Source organism: Oryctolagus cuniculus, chromosome 2, assembly GCF_051225735.1.
Source record: "Oryctolagus cuniculus isolate XC-2025 breed Fujian yellow rabbit chromosome 2, ASM5122573v1, whole genome shotgun sequence".
In the NCBI taxonomy this organism is placed as follows: Eukaryota; Metazoa; Chordata; class Mammalia; order Lagomorpha; family Leporidae; genus Oryctolagus; species Oryctolagus cuniculus.
The window spans coordinates 165367959-165388810 of NC_142868.1; the positions used below are offsets into that span (position 1 = coordinate 165367959).

The window sequence follows — 20852 nt, forward strand, 5'->3', positions numbered from 1 at the left end:
TAACATTGCATAAAGTTAATATAGCAAGTTTAAATACTATAGTAATATATGTAATGAAGAGTAAATGTTTTCATTATTCTAAATAGAATCCAACACAAGCAGTTGGTTGTATAATTCTAGATCTTTTTCAGCTACTTATAGATCAAGAAAGCAAAGGTGACATTAGCAGAAATATGGAAACAGCCCTCATGTCTATCAACAGATGAATAAACAAAATGTGGGTCACACATTTGATGGAACATTATTTGACCTTTAAAGGGAATAGAATTCTGATACTTGCTACAACATGGGTGAACCTTCAAAACATGCTAAGTCAAATAAACCAAATGTCAAAGAAAATTCTGTAGATACTTAGAAATTCCTTTGCGGGGAGGACTTCCATCTGCCAGTTCACTCCCCGAATGCCTGTAACGGCCATGGCTGGGCCAAGGCCTCAAACCAGGTCTCCCACAGGAGTGCCAGGGAACCACTTATTGAGCCATCACCCTGCCTCAGCATCTGCATCAGCAGGACGCTGGAGTCAGGAGCCAGAGCCCAGTGATCAGGCTGGGTATCTCCACACGGGGTACAGTGTCTTAGCCAGCATCTTAACGGCTAGTGCAAGTACCAGTCCCTGAAAGGAGTTTTTAAAAAGATTTGTTCATGGCCGGCGCCGCGGCTCACTAGGCTAATCCTCCGCCTAGCGGCGCCGGCACACCGGGTTCTAGTCCCGGTCGGGGCGCCGGATTCTGTCCCGGTTACCCCTCTTCCAGGCCAGCTCTCTGCTGTGGCCAGGGAGTGCAGTGGAGGATGGCCCAAGTGCTTGGGCCCTGCACCCCATGGGAGACCAGGATAAGTACCTGGCTCCTGCCATCGGATCAGCGCAGTGCGCCGGCCGCAGCGCACTGGCTGCGGCGGCCATTGGAGGGTGAACCAACGGCAAAGGAAGACCTTTCTCTCTCTCTCTCTCTCACTGTCCACTCTGCCTGTCCAAAAAAAAAAAAAAAAAAGATTTGTTCATGAAGGGCAGAATGAGAGAGAGAGGAAGAGAGAGAGAGAACAAGAGAGCTTCTATCCTCTGGTTCACTCCCCAACTGGCCACAACAGCCAGGCCTGGGTCAAGCCAAAGCAAGGAGCCAGGAACTCCATCCTGGCCTTCCACGTGGGTGATAGGGAGGGGCCCAGGTCCCTGGGCTGTCTTTTGCTACCTTCCCAGACACACTTGCAGGAAGCTGGATCAGAAAGTAGAGCAGCCGGTCACTGAGGTTGCCTGGTTCAACACTACTTGGACTGAACCGGTGCTCGACCCCCGCCCCAGCCGGCCACTCAGAGCCAGCCCTCGGACCGCCCCAGGCCCTTGCCACCTCTCACCCACTTGCCATGACGACCATGTCCCCTTCTCAGGTGCACCAGGACTTGGAGGCCGCCATCAGCAGCCAGACCAACCTGGAGCTCTACGCTGCTTGTATCTGTGTCTTACTACTTTGATCGTGATGATATGCCTTGAAGAACTTTGCCAAATACTTTCTCCACAAGTCTCAGCAGAGGGAACACGCTGAGAAACCGATGAAGCTGCAGAACCCGTGAGGGTCCGCATCTGCCTTTAGGACATCAGGAAATCAGACTGTGATGACTGGAAAAGCGGGCGAAATGCAATGGAGTGTGCGTTGCACTTGGAAAACAGTGTGAGTCATTACTGGAACTGTACAAATTGGCCGCTGACAAAAATGACCCGCATTTGTGTGACTTCATTGAGACTCATTACCTGAGTGAGCGGGGGAAGCCCATCAAAGAATTGGGTGACCACGTAACCAACTGGTGCAAGATGGGAGCCCCTGCATCTGGCACAGCAGAGCATCTCACACAGGCACACCCTGGGACACAGTGATAATGAGAGCTTAAAGCCTTAGGCTAACGTCTCCATAGCCAGGGTGCAGTTTCCCTGGCTGTGCACTGAGGCCGTGCGTGCATGTTGGGGCTACCTTTACCTTTTCTATACGTTGTACCAAAATATCCACTTGCATACTTTATTTGTACCATTCCTTTAAGAAATTTGGTATCCCCCCAAGAAAAGAAGTGGAGCAGCCAAGATATAAACCAGCACTCCAGTATGGGATGTCGGCATCGTAAGCGGTGGCTTAACTTGCTGCACCAGAACACTGGCCCCCAAGAGGATATTTTAGTTGCAAAGGTAAATATTGTATGATTCCACTTATGTTGAGGGGGGTGGGGCATTACTGTGTGATGGGTACAGAGTTTATTTGGACTGTTGGGGAAAGTTCTAGAAATGTATAGTGGACATAGTTATACAACATTGTGAATGTACTTAATGCCACTCATATTTTCACACAAAATGTTTAAAATTGATGTAGTATGTTACAACAATAACAAGGAAAAGCACAGTAAATAATTTTCTATTATACATTAAACAGCTAGAAATGATATATGATAAAAATGTAGTTAGATTTGATAGCTCGTAGTTTGTATCAGTCATTTTGGACTAAGTTATGCAGCAATAACTCCAAATCTTTTAAAAATATACATTTTTTAAAGATGTATTTACTTATTTAGAAGAGTTAGAAGGAGGGGCCGGTGCCGTGGTTCACTTGGTTAATCCTCCGCCTGTGGTGCCAGCATCCCATATGGGTGCCGGGTTCTAGTTCTGGTTGCTCCTCTTCCAGTCCAGCTCTCTGCTGTGGCCCGGGAGAGCAGTGGAGCATGGCCCGAGTGCTTGGGCCCCACACCCGCATGGGAGGCCAGGAAGAAGCTCCTGGCTCCTGGCTTCAGATCGGTGCAGCGCGCGGGCCACAGCGCAACGGCTGTAGTGGCCATTTGGGGGGTGAACCAATGGAAGGAAGACCTTTCTCTCTCTCTCGCTCTCACTCTCTTTCACTGTCTATAACTCTACCTGTATAATTTTATATATATATATAATTTTTGTATATATAAAATTATATATATTTATATATATAAAGACTGTATATATTTATATATAAATAAAGAGTTAGAAGGAGAGATCTTTCATCCCCTGGTTCACTCCCAAATGACTGCAATGGCCAGGGCTGGGCCACGCCAGGATCTAGGAACTTCATCTTGGTCTCCCACATGGGTGCAGGGGCGATAGCACTTGGGCCATCCTCTGATGCTTTCCCAGGCCCATTAGCAAGGAGTAGGATTGTAAGTGGGGCAGCTGGAACTTGAACTGGCACCCAAATGGGATGTTGGCATTGCCCTGCGGCCAGACGGAGCTGGAGGAGAGGCCCTAGCACCTGCACAGGCTGGTTCACAGCTTCAGAGGAGACATTTTACAGGAAAAGGCACAAGCAAGTTAAAAATTCCCCAGATCAGCCCTCTGACATAAGTTACTGAACACTTGAGGAAGTCTGGCCCTTAAAATCTCACCCTACATTGTGTTATTAAGGTAATGAATAGGAGAATTTATATCAAGAAATAGAAATAAAAAGCCAGCTCAAAAGACTTTTAAAAAAATGTTCAAAATTTTTAATGAGGGAACTTCAAAAAGTTTGTGGGAAAATGGAACATGGAATTAGAAAATAAAAGTAAAAAAGATAGACATTATTTCTCAACATAACCTCCTCAGGCTTGAGACATTTTAATTCCAGCCGTTTACACCATCAGTAAGGAACTGAGGATCCTAGGGTTGTGTCAGGGCAGGCTTTTTACCTCATTAACTGTAGATAAAGGGTGCCCTTTGAAGATTTTTTTAATATCAGGAAACAAATGGAAGTTAGAACCAAATTGGGCTGTAATGCCTAATGGTTTTCCACTGAGACTAATGAGATGGCCCATGTTGATGAGAGGAATGAGCAGGAGCATTGTGGAGGAGAGGGACTCTGGGGAAGCTTCCCTGGTTCTCTCTCCCTTCCTCCCTTCCTCCCTTCCTCCCTTCCTCCCTTCCTCCCTTCCTCCCTTCCTCCCTTCCTCCCTCCCTCCTTCCCTCCTTTCCTCCTTTCCTCCCCTCCTCCCTTCCTTCCTTTCTTCCTTTTTTATTTAGTTGAAAGGCAGAGTTACAGAGAGGGAGAGACAGAAAAGATCTCCCATCTGCTGGTTCATTTCCCCAAATGGCCACAACAGCCAGAGCTGAGCTCATCCAGGAACTTCTTTTGAGTCTCGCACATCGGTACGAGGGCCCAGGTACTTGGGCCACCTTCTAATGTGAGGTGGAAAATATGAAGGCAAAGACTGGGAAAGATTGATTGACAGATACTATGTTATAGCTAGATAGGAGTAAGAATTCCTGGGTTTATATTGTACAATAGGGTGAAGATAGGTAATGTTAATTTACTCCATGTTTATTTTTAAAAACATAGATTTTTTTTTGATGTTTTAACTATAAAGAAGTCTTCAATTCAGGAGGACTGTGGAGGATGGCCCAAATGCTTGGTCCCCTGCACCCGCATGGGAGAACAGGAAGAAGCTCCTGGCTCCTGGCTTTGGATCGGCGCAGCACCGCTGCCATTTGGGGGGTAAACCAATGGAAGGAAGACCTTTCTGTCTCTCTCTCACTGTCTATAACTCTACCTGTCAGGTTAAAAAAAAAAAAAAAAACTGGAGCAGCCAAGACTTCAACCAGAGCCCATATGGGATGCCAGCGCCACAGGTTTACCCACTATGCTATAGCACTGGCCCCTCCTGATTGTTTTTCCGCTAAAGCTTTGATTAACTTTTTCAAAACACTGTTCTAATAAGCAGGTGTCATTTTCTTTGGCCTTCCAGAAAATCAACAAGCCAAATGTCTTGAGCATCCCTAAAAGCTGTTACCATGACTTTTACATTTGACTAGTCCTCTTTTACTGTAACTGGACCAGTTCCACATCTTGGTAGCCATTGCTTTGATTGTGCATTGTCTTCAGAGTTGTATTGGTTAAGTCATGCTTCATCTCCTATTACAGTTCTCTGAAGAAATGCTGCAGTGTCTTTGTCCCGCTCATTTCAAATTTCTGTTGAAAACTGCTCTTTTCTGCAGCTGATCTGAGGACACACATTGAGTAGAAATTTACTTCACTTTAATTTTTCAGTTAGAATTGTACAAGCTGAATCAATCACTATGTCTATAGTGTTGGCTATTGTTTCTGCTGCTAATTGTTAGTCCTCTTCTGTTAGGATACAGACAAGGTTGACTTTCCCCCCATAATTCACTGTGGATGGCTTACCACCATGGGCTTCATCTTTGCCATCATCTAGTTTCTTCTTATAACAAGTTGTCTGTTTGTAAACCGCTGCTTCCTGTGGTGCATTGTCCCCTAAACATCTCGTAAAGCATCAGGGATTTCACCATTCTTCCACTCAGTCTTCACCATCAATTTGATGTTTGTTCTCACTTCCATTTTAGCAGAATTCATAGTTCTTTGATAGGGACCCTTTTCAGACTGATGCCCTGTCTTTGTAATTTCTGTTCAGATATAAAAAGGCAACACAGATTTATTTTAGTGCAACAAAAGTTTGAAATTGTTGCTGCTTTTTTTTTTTTTTTTTGGTAATACACTCTTTCCGTGAACTTTTTGAAGACTCCTCATATAACAGAGACTGGTATCAGTGAAGTTAAGATCAGGGAACAATGAAATAAGAACAGCTAGATGTGAAAAAAAGTTACTGCTAAGTTGGCCAGACTTAAAGAGAGACTTTGTAATTTGGAAGATAGACTGAGGAGTAGTCTTAAGAGTACAGAGCAGGCCGATGCCACAGCTCACTAGGCTAATCCTCCGCCTGCTGCGCCGGCACGCCAGGTTCTAGTCCAGGTCAGGGCGCTGGATTCTGTCCTGGTTGCCCCTCTTCCTGTCCAGCTCTCTGCTGTGGCCCGGGAGTGCAGTGGAGGATGGCCCAAGTGCTTGGGCCCTGCACCCACATGGGAGACCAGGATAAGCACCTGGCTCCTGCCTTCAGATCGGCGTGGTGCGCTGGCCGCAGCAGCCATTGGGGGGTGAACCAACGGAAAAGGAAGACCTTTCTCTCAGTTTCTCTCTCTGACTAACTGCCTGTAAAAAAAAAAAAAAAAAAAGTCCAGAGCAGAAAGTCAGTCAATCAGTTAAGGGAGTGGAGGACAGCTTGAGAAGCTTTAGCCCATGAGCTAGCATCCCCAGAGGGGAATAATATGAAAAGAAAAGACGGCAATACTGGAAGACAGAATCACTTCGTACTTTCCAAGGAAGGGAAATGACACAAATTATCAGGTTGTAATGCTGAATGCCGAGGCAGATGACAAAAAAAACAAAACTGCATTTATAACTTTGCAGTGAAATGATGAAACATTAGGAATAAAGAGAATAATCTTAAAAGTTATTAAGGGGGGGCCGGCTCCGCGGCTCAATAGGCTAATCCTCCACCTTGCGGCACCGGCACACCGGGTTCTAGTCCCAGTCGGGGCACCGGATTCTGTCCCGGTTGCCCCTCTTCCAGGCCAGCTCTCTGCTGTGGCCAGGGAAGTGCAGTGGAGGATGGCCCAAGTACTTGGGCCCTGCAACCCATGGGAGACCAGGATAAGCACCTGGCTCCTGCCATCGGATCAGCGCGGTGTGCCGGCCGCAGTGCACTGGGCGCGGCGGCCATTGGAGGGTGAACCAACGGCAAAAGAAGACCTTTCTCTCTGTCTCTCTCTCTCACTGTCCACTCTGCCTGTCAAAAAATAAAAATAATAATAATAAAAAAAGTTATTAAGGGGGAAAGACATTATCTACAAAGGAATGACAATCAGAATAACAGGTTTCTTAGCACAAGTAGTTGAAATGCATGGAATGGAGGAGCAAGAAAAATGCTTGCTTCTTTAGAACTTCTTTAGTACTTACATACTAATTCTAATATTCATAAGAGAAAATAAACAGGAACAAGGAGGGAAATTGAAACTGTAGATCAGTGAAGGGGAATTAGCACTAAAGATCTTAGAACACACAGACTCTCAAAAGTGAAAACTGTGGAGTACTGATGAATGAGTCAACACAAATCATAAAGTGGAGTAGAAAAATTTTTTAAAATCTTTAATTTTTTAAATTTTTTAAAAAATTTTTTGACAGGCAGAGTTAGACAGTGAGAGAGACAGAAAGAGAGAGTTATAGAGAGACAGAGAGAAAGGTCTTCCCTCCATTGGTTCACACCCCTAATGGCCGCTACTGCTGGCATTGTACCGATCCAAAGCCAGGAACCAGGTGCTTCCTCCTGGTCTCCCATGCAGGCACAGGGCCCAAGCACTTGGGCCATCCTCCACTGCCCTCTCAGGCCACAGCAGAGAGCTGGACTGGAAGAGGAGCAACCGCGACTAGTACCCGGTGCCCCAACTGGGACTAGAACCCGGGGTGCCAGCGCCACAGGCAGAGGATTAGCCAAGTGAGCCACGGCACCAGCCCTCTTTAATTTTTTTTAAAAGGTTTTATTTATTGGGACCAGCATTGTGGCATAGTGGGTAAAGCTGCCATCTGCAGTGCCAGCATCCCATATGGGCATTGGTTTGAGTCCTGGCTGCTCCTCTTCTGATCCCACTCTTTGCTGTGGCCTGGGAAAGCAGTAGAGAATGGTCCAAGTTCTTGGGCCCCTGCACCCATGTGGGAGACCTGGAAGAAGCTCCTGGCTCTTGGCTTCAGATTGGCACAGCTCCAGCTGTTGAGACCAGTTGGAGAGTGAATCAGTGGATGGAAGACCTCTTTCTCTCTCTCTCTCTCTCTCTCTCTCTCTCTCTCTCTCTCTGCCTTTACTTCTCTCTCTGTGTAACTCTCACTTTCAAATAAATAAATAAAATCTTTTAAAAAATATTTATTTATTTGAGAGGTAGAGTTTTAGTCAGAGGGAGAGAGAGAAAGGTCCTCCATCCACTGGTTCACTCCCCAAATGGCTACACAGGCCAGAGCTAAGCTGATCTGAAGCCAAAAGCCAGGAGCTTCTTCTGGGTCTCCCACGTGGGTGCAGGGGCCCAAGCACTTAGCCATCTTCTGCTTTCCCAAGTTCATTAGCAGGGAGCTGGATTAGAAGTGGAGCAGCCAGGACACAAACTGGTGCCCATATGTGATGCTGGCACTGTAGGAGGAGGCTTAGCCTACTATGCCACAGCCCCAGCCTCTAAAAATCCTAAGTATATAAGATATTTAAGAGTTAAAAGGACAATCTCAAATCCGTGGAAAAAAAATAAACTATTCAAAGGTATCCTGAAACAGGAAGCCATCTGGGGGTGAGGGTGGGGGAGTGGAATGGCTTTTTGCCACAAAACATGCACTACAGAAATTCCAAATGGCTAAAGGTTACAGTTAAAAGTACAGCATAAACCTATAAAGATTTTAGAAGGAAACAGAATTCCTTCATAACCATGGCATAAAGGGACACTTACAACTTTGAATAGAAAGTTCTGCATAGCAAAGGAAAAGAAAGAAGCCATCATTAGCCAAGCAAGTCAAAAGCTGAGTGAAAAACTAAAAACCCGAGATACTTGCAACTTAACATCCAGTCCCTCTACTATTTATAAGGCCTCATAGTAATTGATAATAATCAAACAGAAAAATGAGCAAGAGGTATGAAGGGACAGTTCACATAGAAAATACTAATTCCCTTAAATACTTGAAAATATGCCAAAAATTCAGAATAAGTGAAATGGAAATTAAATATAGACTGAGATAGCATTTTTCATCTATCAAATTGTCAAAAATTCAAAAGTTTAAAATACACCCTTTGCATGAAGCTTTGGGAGAAACAGGGTGGGAGTATAGACTGGTTCAATTTTATAGACTCTTCAATTTTTGTCAGAATTACAAATGCATATATCCTTTGACCAAGCAATATCACTTCTGAGAATTTATCCCACAGATATACCCACAAGTGTGAATTGATGTATGTAGAAAGTTATTTGTTGTGCACTGCTTTATAATAGAGAAGATTAAATAGCTTATTATACATCCAACAATGGAATACTAGGTACCCATAAAAACAAATGAAAAAGCTGTTATCATAATATGGCCAGATCTCCAAAAAATGTTATTGAGTGAAGAAAGCTAATGGTGCCCATTAACATGTATAGTATTCCACCTTTTGCATGGCAGGGAAATGAGAATAAATATATATAGATTTCTATTTGACTAAATAGAAAAGCCCACCAAGAGTTATAGGTGGAGTGTAAACATTTAATTGGATTAGTTATGCGATTGCATCATTGCAAGCTTAATATAATGGCAGCAGTGAGTATATACACTTAGGAGATTTGGAAGTGCAGAAGGCAAATGCCAGTTATGATACAATCAAATAAATTTTATACAGGATGGATAGATTTTATTACATTTGCATTCAGTGGACAGATAAAAATTTAGGAAGTGTATGGATTGAGTAGGATTTGTCTCCCCAAAACTCATGCAAATGTTTAAATCCCGATATCTTGATGTTAATGGTTCATTGGTTAAGAGTAGGGACCAGGAGGTGAGTCTGGTGGGAGGTGGTTAGGCCATTTGGGGCATGCCCTCAGAAAGAGATTCTCCTGAAATAATTATTATTTGAGTTCACGTTCAGCCTAGGACCTCTCTGCTTCCTGGATCACCATGTGATCAGACCCGCACATCCACCATGACCGGCCTCCACAGACACTGGACTGTCGGCCACCTGGTTCTGAACTGTAATCTCCAAACTGGGAGCTGACATAAACCCTTTCTTTCCCAAAGAAGTTCTTCTCCGGGATTTTAGTTCAGGTAATGAAAAGAGTAATATAGGAGGTTTCCTGGATGTGAGCTGCTCCAGGTGGGTGGGAGATGGTGGTGGGGAGGCAAACCTTTTCACTGTATAATTTCCAAAAATTTAGACAATATCTATGTATTTATTTTCATTATTTGAATAGCGAAGATATAGAGACAGGATTCACTCCCAAAATGCCTGCAGTAGCCACGGATGGGCCAAGCTGAAGTCAGGTCTCCCATGCGGTGGCAGGATCCAAGAGCCTGAGCCTTCATCTGTTGCAGGAAGCTGGAACTGCAAGTGGAACTGGGACTTGAATCCAACTGATAGAAGTTACAGGCAGCCCAGTGGCGTCTTAATTACTGTGCTAAATACCAGTACCCTGGGGCTGGTGCTGTGGTGTAGCACGTAAAGCCTCCGCCTGCAGTGCCAGCATCCCATATGGGTGCCAGTTCAAGTCCTGGCTGCACAACTTCCCATCCAGCTCTCTGCTATAGCCTGGGAAAGCAGTAGAAGATGGCCCAAGTCCTTGGGGCCCTGCACCTGCGTGGGAGACCCACAAGAAGCTCCTGGTTCCTGGTTTCGGATTGGCTAAGGTCCAGTCGTTGCTGCCATCTGGAGAGTGAACCAGCAGATGGAAAGATGGAAGTCTTTCTCTCTCTCTCTTTCTCCCTGTGACTCTCTGTCTTTCAAATAAATAAATCTTAAAAAAGAAAAAAAAAAAAAACCAGCCCCTGAAAAATTTTTTTAACTATATGAATGTATTAACTATTTTAAAAGATTTGGAGAACATTTTTTTTTTTAAAGTTATTTATTTATTTGAAAGTCAGAGTTACACAGAGAAGGAGAGGAAGAGAGAGGGAGAGAGGTCTTCCATCCACTGTTTCGCTCCCCAGTTGGCCGCAACATGGCCGGAGCCATGCCAATCCAAAGCCAGGAGATTCTTCCAGGTCTTCCCATATGGTTGCAGAGGCCCAAGAACTTGGGCCATCCTCTACTGCTTTCCCAGGCCATTGCAGAGAGCTGGATAGGAAGCGGAGCAGCTAGGACTCGAACTGGCACCCATATGGGATGCTGGCACTGCAGGCAGCAGCTTTACCCGCTATGCCACAGTGCCGGCCCCCATGGAAAACATTTTTAATTCAAAAAGATCTAACAGATTAAAATAATGATATCAATAATTTGAACATATGAGGTAATAAGCTTGGTCAAGTAGATTATTTATAAGCATGCATTCAACAAACATAAAATATGAATTCTTGTCAAGCACACAGAAATGTCTTTAAGAGTTAATCACAAATGCTAAAGAAATTATATCATATAGAGTATTTCTCATCACAGTGCCATAAAATTAAGAACCAACAATAAAGTGAAAGTCCTGGCTCTCATCCTCTTCCTGACCCCTCTTTGTAATTCTGACTTTCAAATAAATAAATTTTTTTAAAATTTTTATTTATTTGAAAGAGTTACAGAGAGGTAGAGACAGAGAGATCTTCCATCTGCTGGTTCACTCCCCAATTGGCTGCAACAGCTAGAGCTGAGTTGATCCGAAGTCAGGAGCAGAAGCTTCTTCCAGGTCTCCCACGTGGGTGCAGGGGCCCAAGGACTTGTGCCATCTTCTTCTGCTTTCCCAGGCCATAGAAGAGAGCTGGATCGGAAATGGAGCAGCTGGGACTCAAACTGGGATGCTGGCACTGAGGCCAGGGCTTTAACCCGCTGCACCACAGCGCCGGCCCCATAAATAAATCTTAAAAAAAATTTTTTTTTCATTTTATTTGTAAAGCAGAATTACAGTAAAGGAGAGGCAGAGGCAGAGAGAATCATCCATCTATCGGTTAACTCCCAAATGACCAGTTATGGTTAACTCCCCAGCTGGAGCTGGGCTGATCCGAAGCCAGGAGCCAGGATCTTCTTCTGGGTCTCCCATGTGGGTGCAGGGGCCCCAGCACCTAGGCCATCTTCCACTGCTTTCCAAGGTACTTCAGCAGGGAATCAGAAGTGGAGCAGGGATCAGAAGTGGAGCAGCCAGGACATGAACCAGTGCCTATTTGGGATTGCCATTTACTGGTGACTTAACCTGGTACACCACAATGCCAGCTCCAAAAGCAGGTTTTTCAAAAGACAAAATAGATTCCTGGCAGAATGGATTGAGAGAAGGGGAGGAGGCGAGATGCACAGTACTCATAGCAGGACTATGGGATGCACGCAGCTGTGTGTGCAGTGGGGGTGTTTGGAAGTCACGAGGACGTGTATTACATGGGGTTGACTGGCACTTGGTTGTTGTTTCCAGCTTCTCTGAGGATGTCTTCCTGACCACGGAGACTAGGATGCCTGAAACAGAGTTTCAGCTAGATTTCTGGATAAGTGTTGGGTGTTTGTTATTAGCAGCACTTGCATGAGGCTTGTTTGGCAGAAGGGAAGCAGTGGCGCTAATCCCACAGCTGCCATTGACTTTTGCTTCCAAACAAGGTTGTGGATCTCAGTCCTGCATCCGGGTTGAGGGTGTTGGAGGGTGTCTGTGGCCGAGGCAGCAGCTGGCTCAGCAGTCACCTCCAGTCACAGCTGGTCAGAGTCGAGGCAGGTTGAGTCGTCGCCATGGCAGTGTGTCCTTGACCTCAGTTGTCTTGATGGCGTTGTCTGGTTCTCTACTTTCCTGATGGTGTCCTCAGTGGCAGCTCCCTGGACGGTCAGTTCTTGAGTGTTCTGGGACTCGTTCTGCAGCTCACTCTTGCAGCACTTTCAACACTTCTGTAAGCATCCAGTTCCCTGTGTTAGAACAGGGGACCCTGCTCCCTGTGTTCAGACAAGGGATGAAAGAGTACTCCCGCCAGTTCTGTGCCAATAAACTTGAAAACTTAGCAGAATGGATAATTTCCCAGAAAAACATGAATTACTAAAATGGATCCAACAGCAATGAAAAACAGAACAGATTAATAAAACAAACTGAATAGTTAAGGCAGGACAGCGGCCCGCCACTCCCTCAGCCAGCTCTGGATCCAGAATGGACTGCCCCGAAGGCCCACTTCCTGTTAGGCTCCTCCACTTGCTCAAATGCATGATTCCAAATCTGCCTTTCTACTCTTGCTGTAAAAGTTTCTCTCCAAATGCTAAAATGTCATAAAAGCTTTAAAAATTAAAAAAAAAAAAACTGAATAGTTAAGATAGTTGAAGCTGTCTTCCCTCCCCCACCCACCATGCAGAGGCTACCAGGCCTAGACAGTTTTGTGGCCCAGTTTCCCAAAAAAGAGATAACCCTGGGGTCATACAAATTGTTTCAGGAAAAAAAAAAAAATAGAAACGGTTACTCAACTTGTTTTTCTGAAGCTAGTATATACCTTGATACCAAAACTGGATAAAGAGAGTACAACAAAAGAAAATTCAGGGGCTGTCGCTAGGGCATAGTGGGTAGAGCTGTTGCCTGCCGTGCTGGCATCCCATATGGGCACCAGTTTGAGTCCCAGCTGCTCCACTTCTGATACAGCTCTCTGCTGTTGCCTGGGAAAGCAGTGGAAGATGGCCCAAGTCCTTGAGCCCCTGCACCCATATGGGAGACCCGGAAGAAGCTCCTGGCCCCTGGCTAAGGATTGGCACAGCTCTGGCTGTTGTGACCAATTGGGGAGTGAGCCAGCAAATGGAAGACCTCTCTCTCTCTCTCTTTCTGCCTCTCTCTCTCTGCCTCTCCTTCTCTCTCTGTGCAACTCTAACTTTCAAATAAACAAATAAATAAATCTTTTAAAAAAAGAAAATTCAAGTCCAATTTAAAAACACAAATACAGGAGCCTATGTTGTGGTGTAGCAGGTAAAACTGCTGTCTGTGACACTGGCAACCCATGTGAGTGCCAGTTCGAGTCCTGGCGGCTCCAGTTCTGATCCAACTCTCTACTAATTGGCATGGGAAAGCAGCAGAGGGTGGCTCAGGTACCTGATCCCCTGCCATCCACTTGGGAGGCCTGGATGAAGTTCCTGGCTTCATTGGATGGAAGATCTGGCTCTCCCTCTCTCTATAACTCTGCCTTTGAAATAAAATAAATGAAATATTAATAAAAAGAAAAGAACACAGATGCAAAAAATTCTAATTAAATCATTAGCCCATTAAATCCAGTGTTGAATTTAAAAAATCATCATGACTATGCAGGGTTTATCTCAGGATAACATTAGAAAGTATATTAATCTAATTAATTCACTACATTAACAGATTGAAGGAAAAACACCATATGATTTAAATAGATCCAGAAAAGGCATTCAGCAAAACTCAGCACTAATCCATGATCAAAGTTCTTGGCAAACTGGGAATCAAAGACTCTTCTTAACTTGCTGAAGGACATCATTCTCGAGGGTTCAACTCTGGGAGCATCTCCACCCTTGCCAGGAACACGGCAGGATGCCGTAATGGTTACTGATGCCAGTGGGCCCAGTCACACAAGAGTATGAGAAAACCCAGGAAACCAGGAAAATAGTCAAACTGGTAAGGTTATTGTACGAGGTAGATTGATTCAAGCTCAACATGAAGAAACCAAAAACATTTCTTTAAATGAGAACTAACCAATGAGAACATACACAAAACGAGAGAAACCAATGAGAGAGAACATTCACACTAGCAAGGCATATAAGTACTTAGAAATAAAACAAACTGCTATTTAAAAACTATAAAAATACCCTTAAGGCCACATAAGAACTGACTACACTGTGTTTATGGGAGATTCAATAATCTCAAAATGTGCAAATTTAATGAGACCCTAACAAAAATTCCCAGTGTAATTTTTTGTAGCCTTTGGACAAACACTTCTTAACTTCATATGGGAAATAGTAGCTATGACAATCCAAACCCAATTCGGAAAAAGAAGAGGAGTAAGTCAAAGTATTATTGGTCTGTAATGAAGTGGCAGATATTGGTACAGAATAAAGAAATAGATCAGTGGAATAGAACACAGAGCCCATAAATGTAGAGCTCAAATATTATGAGATCTTGGTATATTATAGGCATTGTCTGTCTCACCAATAAGGAGGACAGGTAGATGTTCCATAAGTGGTGGTAAGAAAATCAATTTTTTAGAAAAAGATAAAAAATTCTTATACCATACACATAAAATTCCAAATAAACTAAAGATCTGAACACGAAAGACAAAACTATAATTATTAAAAGCAAAATATTTGTACTAGGGTACTTTAAAAAGTTTGTGGGGAAATGGAATTAAAAGATGTGAGGCTGGGTATTTGAACCAGGGGTTAAGACACAGCTTGGAGCACTCCCATCCTATATCAGAGGGCCTGGGTTCCAGGCCAGGCTCTGCTCCTGATTTCAGCTTCCTGCTATTGCATACTCTGGCAGGCAGCAGGTGGTAGCTCAAGGACTTGGGTCCCTGACACCCACATGGGAGACCTGTGTTGAGTTCCTGTCTCCATATGGGATGTCAGGGTTGTAGGCAGCAGCTTTACTTGCTATGCCACAATAATTCCTTAAGCATATACAAAAAGTGGGGCAGGCTTGGCCTAGTAGTGAAGACGCTGGTAAGGATGCCTGCATCCCATTTTTGAGTACCTGGATTCTAGCTTCTGACTCCAGCTTCCTATAATGCAGACCTGGGGAGACAGCAGTGACAGCTCAAGTAATTGGGTTCCCGTGCCCATAAGTGAGGTCTGGATGGAGTTCCTGGATCTTAGCTTTGGCCCCAGCTGGGGAATGTTGTAGGCATTTGAGGGATGAATCTGTGGATACTATTCCCCCCACACCCACCAAATAGAATAAAAAACTTTTAAAATAACCTCATTAGAAAACATACATGCAATCTGTATATATGAGATACATGAAACTTGTATAACAAAATTTTTAAAATGAAATGAAAAAGAAACTGCACAAACAGACAAAGAAGAGAAAACAATGTGATATCAACATGTAAAACCTAGGGTCCAGCATTGTGGAGGTTTTCAACCAGGCTTAGGATGCCCACATCCCATATCAGAGTGCCAGTTTGAATCCCAGCTACTCTACTTCTGATCCAGCTTCCTGCTGATGAGCCTGGGAGGCAGTAGATAATGGCTCAATTATCTGGTCTATGGCCATACCACCCTGAACGTGCCTGATCTCGTCTGGTCTTGGAACTTGAGTTCCTGCCACCCACAGGGGAGAGCCAGGTGAAGTTTCGGGCTCCTGATTTCCATCTGGTCCAGTCCTGGCTATAGTGGCCATTTGGGGTGAACCAGTAGATAGAATAAATAAGTATTTATTCATTTGAAAGGCAGAGTTACAGAGACAAAACGATAGAGAGAGAGAGAGAGAGAGAGAGATCGTCCATCCACCAATTTACTCCCCAAATGGCCATGACAGCCAGGACTGGGCCAGGCTGAAGCCAGGAGCCTGGAACTCCATCTGGGTCTCCCACATGGATGGCACGGACCTAAGTACTTGGACCATCTTCCACTGCTTTCCCTGGTGCATTAGTAGGGAGCTGGTTAGGAAGTGGAGCAGGTGGGACTCAAAACCAGCACCCATATGGGATGCTGGCATTGCGTAAGGTAGCTTAACCCGCTGTGCCACATGCTGGCTCCAATAAATCTTAAAAAATGTAAAACGTATAACAAAAGTTACTATCTTTAAATCAAAAGACAAGTAATGGACTAAGAGAAGTGAAATATTTATAATAGGTGTATTTTAATATATTGTACAAGCACCAAGAGTGAAATAATCAAAACACAACCTTTTCTTTTTTCCTTCTTTTGTTCCCAGCTTCCTTTCAACATTTCAGCTTGGGAGGCAGGCGTTTGGCCTTGTGGTTAAATGCCAGTTAAGGCACCCGTGTCCCATATCAAAGTGCCTGCGTTTAGTTCCCAGCTCCGGCTCCTGATTTCTCCTTTCTGCCAATGGGACCGTGGGAGGCAGCAACCCATGGCTCGAGTAGTTGGCTCCTGCCACCCATGTGAGAGACCTAGACTGAGTGCCTGGCTCCTGGCTTTGGTCTAGCCCAGACCTAATAGTTTCAGGTATTTGGAGAGAGTCAGCCAGCAGAGGAGAGCTCTGTTTATCTGTCTGTCTCTTTGTCTTCTCAAGTTTAAAAAGAAAAAAAAAAAAGTTTCAGTGTACTAGTATTTTCCTGCTCCTAGATTAAAATCTTTGACATGTCCAAGACTTTTCCATACATAATAAAGTTTTAGTCACTTTAAGGCATTAAGCTTAACCTCAACTTGTAAATTACATTATCCGCCCAAGATCCTAATAAAATACCTGAGTCTCATTGACTGTCTAAATTTCTTTTCTCCTTCAGCCTAGATCTGCTCTAGGTGTGTTGCCTGCAGGGAGAAAGGAGGGGGTGGTTAGTGGTTTTGTTTCTTTGTCATGAGTTCTCTCAGCCCCTCCAGACTTGAGTCTGCTGGTCAGTTTCTTACTCTCTAATACCTGTGAGCAGGAAGGGAAAGGTAGTAAGTGGATAGAAAGGACTCATCACAGCCTTGAACTTGTGCGTGGCAGACTTTTTTATTTTATTTATTTATTTGACAGGTAGAGTTAATGACAGTGAGAGATAGAGAGACAGAGACAGAGACAAAGGTCTTCCTTCCGTTGGTTCAACCCCCAAATGGTCTCAATGGCTGGAGCTGTGCCAATCCAAAGCCAGAAGCCAGGTGCTTCTTCCCAGTCTCCCATGTGGGTGCAGAGGCCCAAGGACTTGGGCCATCTTCTACTGCTTTCCCAGGCCACAGCAGAGCTGGATCAGAAGAGGAGCAGCTGGGACTAGAACCGGCACCCATATGGGATACTGGCACTGCAGGCGGAGGATTAACCTCCTGCACCACGGCGCCGGTCCTGTGCGTGGAGACTTTAAAGGGTATTTTCTCTTACAGACACTTTGCTGGTCTCCTGGTAGGGACCTCTTCCCACAGGTCCTTTTCCCTGGCAGACGTGTTCTCCCGTGGGTGGCCGCTTGTGTCTCCTGGCAGCCCTGAGGAAGCGAGCTTCACGTCTGGCTCCTTGCTACTGGGTTCTCTTTGCTCCTCCAGTTAGCGCTGTTGGACGGGACCACGGCCATACAGGCCAACCAACACCGCCCACACCTTGCCCACAGAAACGCTGGTGCATCCTTTGTCCCGATGAACTCAGAGCGGGAGGATGCAGGTATGTCCGCCGTCTCCCAGCTCTGCCTCTCAGCACTGTGTTTTCCTGCCTGCTCCCTCGGAGTTTCCAGAATAGCAGTCAGACCGTGGTCCATGGAACCCATCACCTGGAGGGACAAATAACCCAAGCTCCGCGTGCCATGTCAGAGCAGTCCTGCCTCTCGGACTGATGAGGAGGGCGAGGCATGGCTACTCCCCTAGGCTGTGAGGGGACAGGGATTGCTCATAGCACTTCGTCTCCGATGAAATCCCCGACAGTTTCTCTCTCCACTCCCTCATTCTTTGACTATCTTTAACCTGGCTGAGGACTCTGAGATACGTGGGTCAATTCTCTCTTGGTAAATTCTGGTATTGACTTTGGCATTTGGTCTATAATGTATCAGTCATCTGGAGACAAGAATTGAAGAGGAAGGAGCCCTGCTTTTTATTAAAAAATTATTTATTTAAAAAGCAGAGTAATAGAGAAGGAGGAAGAGACAGGGAGAAAGAGAAACCTTCTATCTGTTGGTTCGTTCCCCAAATGGCTATGACTGCCAGGGCTGAGTCAGGCTGAAGCCAGGACCCTGGAATTCCATTCTGAACGCCCTTGTGGGGGGCAGTAGCCCAGGTGCTTGGGCCAACTTCTGATACTTTTCCAGGTGCATTGGCAGGGAGCTGGATCAGAGGCGACAAGCTGGGACTTGAACTGGTGCTCTTATAAGATGTCTGCATCACAAGCAGCAGCTTAACCCACTGTACCACAGCGCCAGCGCCAGGAGCCCCATTTTTTTTTGACAGGCAGAGTTAGAGACAGAGAGAGAAAGGCCTTCCTTCCGTTGGTTCACCCCCCAAATGGCTGCCACGGCCGGTGCTGTGCCGATCCAAAGCCAAGAGCCAGGTGCTTCTCCTGGTCTCCCATGGGGTGCAGGGCCCAAGCACTTGGGCCATCCTCCACTGCCCTCCTGGGCCACAGCAGAGAGCTGGACTGGAAGAGGGGCAACTGGGACATAACTGGCACCCCAACTGGGACTAGAACCCGGAGTGCCGGTGCCGCAGGCAGAGGATTAGCCTAGTGAGCCGTGGCACCGGCTCAGGAGCCCCATTTTAATATCCTGTTACACAGAGCAGGTATCCCTGAAGTAGAAAAATGCCACAAATCAAAAAGAAAAGAAGAAAGACCATCAGCAAGGAACTCACAAGAGATGAACCTTATTAGGCAATGAATTTGGAAAAGAAGCTGAGGGTGAGCTGTTTCCTGCCCAGGCAGGGCTCACAGGGGTCACCCTCTGCGTCTCCCCTTGAGTAATGCCGCTCACAGTGCTGGCATGTCAGAAAGGCCTTTGCTGGGAGCTCTGGGACCCTGATGTAAGCAGGACCCCTAGGGATCTGTCCTGGTGCTCCTGAGTCCCCTGGGGTGCAGAATGGGCCCCCAGGACACGGGCAAGCACTGCCCCTCCCCCCCCCCCCCCCCCCCGCCGCCATGTGCACACAGCTTGATGGTATCTTGCGGATCCTATCCCTTGCAGAGCAGATGCAGATTGTATTTGTTCCAAGTCCATTTCAAAATTAATAACCAGATTTATGTGTCCAAAATACACAGTGCTTTCAATTGTGATGGATTTTCCTTTGGAAGCAGCTGCTCCATTTCGCAGACCCTCTCTGTGCTCTTTGTCTCTCCAGGACTGGTTTGTTTAGTTTGGAAGCTAGCAGAAAGCATGAAAGTCATTCTGAAACCCCGTACTGTTGTGTGTCTCAAAGTCTTGTGGAGCTTAGATATGTCCCGAGATTCCCAGGGCTTCTCCTGCAGGGCCGTTTCTCACCCCTGGCCAGACGAGGAGACTGGACACTCAGAAGCTGAGCAAAGGGGAGGCCACGAAAATGCTGGAAGCAGTCATGGCAGAAAACACTCCCCTCGGAGTCCATCCACCAAGCGCTACCTCTCCTTGTGTCTGAAGGCAGTATCTGCCCGCCAGCGCTGGTGTGCGAGGGATCGTAGACTCCCGAAAGGGCTGTACTAACACAAGGTTTCCTAATACAGAGCCCAGCTGACCATGGCTTCTTACAAACAGATTTTCCCCCGTTATTAAAGGAATGTAGGCTCAAGACAGAGAGTTTGGAAAATATAAGCAAATGGAACAAAGAGGAAAATGCATTCTGTTCTTCAAAGCAGCCAGTCTCTATTCCTTGCAAAGACCTGGCCTAATTTTTCACATTGGTTTTGTGTGTCACTTATGGCTAACATCAGAATACTTGCTGGTATTGTTTTTTGTCTTTGTGAACCCATTTTATAAAGTCTAATTTTCTGAATTAATTTTCTGTAAACCACAATTCCAAAGTTGAAACTGTATAAGTGTAGTGTATGTGAGCAACAACCTCTTTTGTCCCCTCTGTTCCTCCCTTCCCTGTGAGTAATCATTTTTATTTATCTGTAATTTGTCTTTCCAATGCTTATGTATATTAATATGTCTCCTTCCTTCTCATGTGAAAAGTAACATGTCTTTATAAAAAAATATTTTTCATTTTACCAGGAAAGCAAAAAACAGAGATAGAGACAGAGATCTTCCATCTACCAATTCCCATCCCAAACGCTTGCAGTGGCTAGGGCTGGGCTAGGCCAAAGCCAGGAGCCCAGAACTCAATCTGGGCCTCCCACATGGGTGGCAGGGACCCAAGTACATGGACTACCTCCCAGCATATGCACTAATAAGAATAAGAATACTAGAATTGGAAGTGGAGCCAGGACTCGAACCAGGCACTCTGGAATGGAATGTGGGCATTCCAAGTAGCACCCAAACTCCTGTGCCAAATGCCCTCTTCTGTTGCTTGCTTTTTTCCCCCTCAGTATATCCTGGAGACCAACCCATATATGTGATTAGAGTTTTTCTTCATGGCTTTTTATGAAAGTCCAGTAGTCCATTGTGTATTTCAGTTTATTCCACTCCATTGTTTTTTGTGTATTCAAGTTCTCCACACAATGGACACTTAGATCCTCTTAGGTATTTTACTGTGATGTGCTCTGATGATTGGCCTTGTGTAGGTGTAGCTTAATGGCTACAGAATGTGCTTGACCTCATCCATCAGTCCCTTTGCAAGGCAGTCGCCTCGGACTCCCTCCTCTTTCCTCTTGCTCTGCGTCT

At 45.4% G+C, this 20852-nt stretch overlaps 1 protein-coding gene and 1 pseudogene across 4 annotated transcripts in view; both read left to right on the forward strand.

Annotated features, from left to right (window-relative positions):
• KCNG3 (potassium voltage-gated channel modifier subfamily G member 3) overlaps positions 1 to 20852 on the forward strand; it is a 122758-nt gene that overhangs the window by 82801 nt on the left and 19105 nt on the right. The gene's annotated exons all lie outside the window — the stretch shown is intronic.
• Positions 1011 to 13468, forward strand: LOC149128130 (ferritin heavy chain pseudogene; annotated as a pseudogene). The gene is made up of 2 exons (XR_016229417.1): positions 1011 to 2170; positions 9475 to 13468. The product of XR_016229417.1 is annotated as a ferritin heavy chain pseudogene (transcript).